General features: G+C 42.0%; 1 protein-coding gene across 3 annotated transcripts in view; it reads left to right on the top strand.

Moving 5' to 3' along the window:
- Nucleotides 1–923: 923 nt before the first annotated feature.
- The window catches only part of LOC106591786 (speckle-type POZ protein-like A), a 37,237-nt gene continuing 30,948 nt past the window's right edge, over nt 924–7,212 (top strand). The window contains exons 1-2 of one of the 3 annotated variants that reach the window (XM_045707360.1): nt 924–1,185; nt 2,492–2,589. The gene's annotated coding sequence lies outside the window, so the exon portion shown is untranslated. Of the gene's footprint in view, nt 1,186–2,491; nt 2,651–7,212 lie in introns of all 3 variants that reach the window. The other 2 variants (XM_045707361.1, XM_045707362.1) reach the window with 2 other exon arrangements.

Here is a 7,212-nt window from a genome sequence, read left to right as displayed (position 1 = left end):
TAAAACCAAATCATTTTACACTTTTTTACTTAAGGAGTATTTTATTTGGTGAATTTCACTTTTACTTGAGTCATGTTCTATTACAGTATCTTTACTTTTACTCAAGTACACTGCCAATGACTGGAACGAATTGCAAAAATCGCTGAAGTTGGAGACTTATGTCTCCCTCACTAACTTTAAGCATCAGCTATCTAAACAGCTAACCGATCGCTGCAAGGTACACAGCCCATCTGTAAATAGCCCATCCAACTACATACCTCATCCCCATGTTGTTTTTATTTACTTTTCTGCTCTTTTGCACACCAGTATTTCTACTTGCACATCATCATCTGCACATCTATCACTCCAGTGTTAATTTGCTAAATTGTAATTACTTCGCTACTATGGCCTATTTATTGTCTTACCTCCTTACTCCATTTGCACACACTGTATATATACTTTTCTATTGTATTATTGACTGTATGTTTGTTTATGTGTAACTCTGTGTTGTTTTTTGTCGCACTGCTTTGCTTTATCTTGGCCAGGTCGCAGTTGTAAATGAGAACTTGTTCTCAACTAGCCTACCTGGTTAAATAAAGGTGAAATTAAATAAATAAAAAAATTACAATTGAGTACTTTTCCCTCCACTGAGTGATGCCGCGTTCAAAACAACTGGGAACTGTGAAATCTCCGACTTCAGTGCGTTCAAAACAATAGGGAACTCGGAAAAAAAGCGACATCCGACTGGGGAAAAAATCGATTTGAACGGTCGGTCATCCAACTCGGATTTCCATGTCGGGAACTCGGGTCTCTTTCTAGAGCTCCAACTTCCCGACCTGAACATCACTGACGTCATGATTTGACCTTGTATTTTTCCGTTGTTCCCAGTGGTTGTGAAAGCGGCAGAGCAGAGCAGGGTAAATAAAACACACCACAGAAATCATCTGCTGATGAGACCAGGAAGTTTGCCATTTACAACTACTACCGCGCACGCGTTGTCTGCAGGGGAGAAGCTAGTTGATCTGTCGCCACCACACAAGGCTACAACTAGCCTAGCATGGTAGACTTTGAAAAACATATAGCTATACATCTTACGTATCTAGAATGTTTCAAACGCAGTTTTACATTGTTTAGCAAAATAACTGATGGTGAAATGAATGGCTGAGATACGATTCGTTGCATTTAGTGGAAGCATGGAAATGAAAGGTTCGTAGTCAAAACATTGTATTTTTTTCCATTTCCCCCTAGCTAGCTAACCTTTTTCCATTAGAATAAGCATTTCGTTGGACCCTAACCCTAAAACATTATCGAACAAGTCTTGTAGTTCAGTTACCAATCATTGTGTTTGTAATTGAGCATCTGTAACTAGTGTACCAATGGTAGTTGGTAACACCAGTGTTTTTCAAGGAGAATATGCTGAAGCGCCTTTGTTTCCAAGCTTGATATTGACCAATTAGATTAGCAACAGTGATTTTATAAGCTACTGTTAGCTAGCCAGGCCTGGTCAAGCATAACAGTGTACGCTAACGCTAGCTAACTATACTTCCCAGCTAGCCATTAGTTGTGCCACTATGTTATTGTTAACGTTAAGTTAGTCAACCAGTTATTTAGTTGGAGTTTTGATAGCTATCTCGCAGAGGAATCAACTATTTAGACGTTAGCTAGCGTGACGCTATGCTACAGTACATAGTCATAATACAGTTTCGCCAGTTTACCAAACATTTAGCAAGCTAGCTAGTCCTAACTACTTAGAGGGCAGTCTAGCTAGCTATTTTCAATCTTGCTGATTTTTAACGTTAGCTTCAAAACAGCTAACGTTAGCTAGCCAACACAAACAACCTCAGCACCGATTCTGGGCCAAATAAAGATGACATCTTCTGGCTGCATATTGTCAAATTAACCGTAGGCGGACAGCAAATACGTTTGTCCTAAAACAAAAGGATAAACTAGCCGGCTATATTGCTAGCTGACATGTCAGAAATGATAAGAGACCGGTCCTTAGCTGGCTAGCTATGCGCGACTAACTAACCCGGAGATGACTAGCTAACTAGCTAGTTTTGTTTGAAAGATGTGGCACTTATAAAGCAAACTAATTCTCACATTTCACCAACTGACATTCATAAAGCTCTTAGCTACAATTATGTTTTATGTGGGATCCCAGGTAAACATTAAGTGAACATTTTGAGAGCTAACATCCAGTAACGTTAGCTAGCTAGCTTGCTCCAAAACATCAGACTACAGCTGTGTCATTTGACAAGTCCTACATGCTTCTAAGAGATATGACAAGATATATATATATATATATATCTATATATGGAATAGATTTATCTTATTCTGACATTATTTCTGTTGGCTGTTATCAGGGTGTTGGTTGATCTGTAGCCATGTCAGGACAATGCTGCTTTTTGAAAGTCACTTCTGTTCAGGCCCAGACGACAAAAGGGTTTTACATCCAACTGATTTTTTGATCGTCCCAACAAGTGTCTAATTGTTGGTTATGTTCTTTCCTCAGAGTGGGATCTCTAGACAGCACCATGAAGCAGTCAGTGATAACCTAGGTCCTAGGGAACTCGGATCTCTAACCATTACTTTGATCACTCGTCCTGAGAGGTGCGTACATGGGATTCCCAACAATAGCATGAAATATAAGCATTCCTATCAAGATCTGCTGGTGAGTACAGTCTGACAGGTCTGATTTCTTACCAACTTAACGTCATGATAGAAACGTAGTGGATATGTTACAATGCATATCAAGTTATTCATACTCTGGTGGATTTGGATTCTATCCTCACCAGTATAAATTAGAAGGGTTGGGGATGATGGGTGTGTTTTGTTGTCCTCACCAGTATAAATTAGAAGGGTTAGGGATGATGGGTGTGTTTGGATTCTATCCTCACCAGTCTAAATTAGAAGGGTTGGGGATGATGGGTGTGTTTGGATTCTATCCTCACCAGTCTAAATTAGAAGGGTTAGGGATGATGGGTGTGTTTTGTTGTCCTCACCAGTATAAATTAGAAGGGTTGGGGATGATGGGTGTGTTTGGATTCTATCCTCACCAGTATAAATTAGAAGGGTTGGGGATGATGGGTGTGTTTTGTTGTCCTCACCAGTATAAATTAGAAGGGTTAGGGATGATGGGTGTGTTGTTGTCCTCACCAGTATAAATTAGAAGGGTTGGGGATGATGGGTGTGTTTTGTTGTCCTCACCAGTCTAAATTAGAAGGGTTGGGGATGATGGGTGTGTTGTTGTCCTCACCAGTATAAATTAGAAGGGTTGGGGATGATGGGTGTGTTGTTGTCCTCACCAGTATAAATTAGAAGGGTTGGGGATGATGGGTGTGTTTGGATTCTATCCTCACCAGTCTAAATTAGAAGGGTTAGGGATGATGGGTGTGTTTGGATTCTATCCTCACCAGTCTAAATTAGAAGGGTTGGGGATGATGGGTGTGTTTGGATTCTATCCTCACCAGTATAAATTAGAAGGGTTAGGGATGATGGGTGTGTTGTTGTCCTCACCAGTATAAATTAGAAGGGTTAGGGATGATGGGTGTGTTGTTGTCCTCACCAGTCTAAATTAGAAGGGTTGGGGATGATGGGTGTGTTTTGTTGTCCTCACCAGTCTAAATTAGAAGGGTTGGGGATGATGGGTGTGTTTGGATTCTATCCTCACCAGTATAAATTAGAAGGGTTAGGGATGATGGGTGTGTTGTTGTCCTCACCAGTCTAAATTAGAAGGGTTGGGGATGATGGGTGTGTTGTTGTCCTCACCAGTCTAAATTAGAAGGGTTGGGGATGATGGGTGTGTTTTGTTGTCCTCACCAGTCTAAATTAGAAGGGTTGGGGATGATGGGTGTGTTTGGATTCTATCCTCACCAGTATAAATTAGAAGGGTTAGGGATGATGGGTGTGTTTGGATTCTATCCTCACCAGTCTAAATTAGAAGGGTTGGGGATGATGGGTGTGTTTTGTTGTCCTCACCAGTCTAAATTAGAAGGGTTGGGGATGATGGGTGTGTTTGGATTCTATCCTCACCAGTATAAATTAGAAGGGTTGGGGATGATGGGTGTGTTTTGTTGTCCTCACCAGTCTAAATTAGAAGGGTTAGGGATGATGGGTGTGTTTGGATTCTATCCTCACCAGTCTAAATTAGAAGGGTTGGGGATGATGGGTGTGTTTTGTTGTCCTCACCAGTCTAAATTAGAAGGGTTAGGGATGATGGGTGTGTTGTGTTGTCCTCACCAGTCTAAATTAGAAGGGTTGGGGATGATGGGTGTGTTGTGTTGTCCTCACCAGTATAAATTAGAAGGGTTAGGGATGATGGGTGTGTTTGGATTCTATCCTCACCAGTATAAATTAGAAGGGTTGGGGATGATGGGTGTGTTGTTGTCCTCACCAGTATAAATTAGAAGGGTTAGGGATGATGGGTGTGTTTTGTGGTCCTCACCAGTATAAATTAGAAGGGTTAGGGATGATGGGTGTGTTTTGTTGTCCTCACCAGTATAAATTAGAAGGGTTAGCGATGATGGGTGTGTTTGGATTCTATCCTCACCAGTCTAAATTATAAGGGTTAGGGATGATGGGTGTGTTTGGATTCTATCCTCACCAGTCTAAATTAGAAGGGTTGGGGATGATGGGTGTGTTTTGTTGTCCTCACCAGTCTAAATTAGAAGGGTTGGGGATGATGGGTGTGTTGTTGTCCTCACCAGTATAAATTAGAAGGGTTGGGGATGATGGGTGTGTTGTTGTCCTCACCAGTATAAATTAGAAGGGTTAGGGATGATGGGTGTTTTGTTGTCCTCACCAGTATAAATTAGAAGGGTTGGGGATGATGGGTGTGTTTTGTGGTCCTCACCAGTATAAATTAGAAGGGTTGGGGATGATGGGTGTGTTTTGTTGTCCTCACCAGTCTAAATTAGAAGGGTTAGGGATGATGGGTGTGTTTTGTTGTCCTCACCAGTATAAATTAGAAGGGTATGCCCGGGCAGGTAAGAAGCAAGCAGAAGTTTGAAAGTTTCAGAGCTGTTGAGACATGAAACACAGCTAGATGATGAGACTGTTGAGATGGGTCATGCAGCGCGTCCCAATAATAATCTTCTTTCTCCTGAAGTTCGCACTCGTTCTCTAATTCACACAAATCTAAAATAATTGGCTAGAGTGAGTTTCCACCATATTTATTTTCCCCATTCATTTCCTTTCAGATCAGGGAAGTGAAGAAGTGCACATTTTGTGAGGAAGGATATTTAATGGTGGTATCGCTTAGTGCATTATGACAGTAATAGTGCTCCTGTAATGTGGTCTGGGCTAGTGTGGTCTGGGCTAGTGTGGTCTGGGCTAGTGTGGTCTGGGCTAGTGTGGTCTGGGCTAGTGTGGTCTGGGCTAGTGTGGTCTGGGCTAGTGTGGTCTGGGCTAGTGTGGTCTGGGCTAGTGTGGTCTGGGCTAGTGTGGTCTGGGCTGGACTTGACCGTTAACTAGGCTTCTCCAAAACTGCACTCTGACATCATGGCGAATGCAGAGACACAGGAGAGGTTCTTTGGGTTTACAGTAAATCTGTGAGGTCTTTGATCATGAAATACTATAGATCAACAAGAAGTTGATGCTGGATAGCAAACAATGACCGAAAAGCCTTTGTGCAAACAAACTTACAGACGTAATCAAGGCACTCTCATGTAGTGGAAAAATGTAAAAGGCTGTATTGTTTTACGGCTTATTCATGGCAAGAATAAAAAATAAAAAACACAGAAGTGTTGTGTCTACAACAGCGTTCGTCAGGGTGGTAAAGACTAGGGCTGGACAACCAGGTGCCTTCAGAAAGGGGTCCCGCTCTTTGGCTTTTCCACATTTTGTTACAAGGTGGCATCTTTTTTTAACGAACAACACAATACTATGAAGTCAAAGTGGAAGAAAAAATCTAAAATGTGTTAAATATCTATGAAAAATATAACGCTAATATCTCAAATTTACATAATTATTCCTACCCCTGAGTCAGTACCTGTTAGAATCACCTTTGGCAGCGATTACAGCTGTGAGTCTTTCTGGGTAAGGCTCGAAGAGCTTTAAATATCTGGATTGCACTATATTTGCACATTCTTCAAAATATTATTCAAACTCTGTCAAGTTGTTGATCATTGCTAGGCTGCCATTTTGAAGTCTTGCCATAGATTTTCACGCCAGTTTAAGTCTAAACCGTAACTAGACAACTCAGGAACATTCAAAGTCATCTTGGCAATCAACTCCAGTGTAGATTTGGCCTTGTGTTTTAGGTTATTGTCCTGCTGAAAGGTGAATTCATCTCCAGTGTAGATCTGGCCTTGTGTTTTAGGTTATTGTCCTGCTGAAAGGTGAATTCATCTCCAGTGTAGATTTGGCATTGTGTTTTAGGTTATTGTCCTGCTGAAAGGTGAATTCATCTCCAGTGTAGATTTGGCATTGTGTTTTAACATAATGCAACCACCACCATGCTTGAAAATATGAAGCATGGTACTAAGTGATGTGTTGGATTTGCCCCAAACATAACACTTTTTTGTTCAGGACATAAAGTTCATATCTTTGCCACATTTTTTTGCAGTTTTACTTTAGTGCCTTGTTGCAAACAGGATGCATGTTTTGGAATATTTTTATTCTGTACAGGCTTCCTTTTCACTCTGTCAATTAGGTTAGTATTGTGGAGTAACTATAATGTTGTTGATCCATCATGTAATTAATGACTTCACCATGCTTGGGTAGCCTGGCGGGTAGGATCGTGGGACCAGTAACCGAAAAGTTGCTGGATCGAAACCCCGAGCTGACAAGGCAAAAATCTGCTGTTCTGCCCCTGAGCAAGGCACTTAACCCACTGTTCCCCGGGCCCTGAGCAAGGCAGTTAACCCACTGTGCCCCGGGCCCTGAGCAAGGCAGTTAACCCACTGTGCCCCGGGCCCTGAGCAAGGCAGTTAACCCACTGTGCCCCGGGCCCTGAGCAAGGCAGTTAACCCACTGTTCCCCGGGCGCTGAAGATGTGGATGTCAATTGTAAGGCAGCCCCCCCCCCCACCTCTCTGATTCAGAGGGTTAAATGTGGAAGACACATTTCAGTTGAATGAATTCAGTTGTACAACTGACTAGGTATCCCCTTCCTGGTTCTGTTAGTATGACCAACCAAAAAGGTATCTTCCCTTTCCAACTGACTAGGTATCCCCCCTTTCCAACTAACTAGGTATCCCCCCTTTCCAACTGACTAGGTATCCCCCTTTCCAAC

This window comes from Salmo salar, chromosome ssa25 (assembly GCF_905237065.1).
Source record: "Salmo salar chromosome ssa25, Ssal_v3.1, whole genome shotgun sequence".
In the NCBI taxonomy this organism is placed as follows: Eukaryota; Metazoa; Chordata; class Actinopteri; order Salmoniformes; family Salmonidae; genus Salmo; species Salmo salar.
This window is presented reverse-complemented; position numbering and strand designations above follow the sequence as displayed.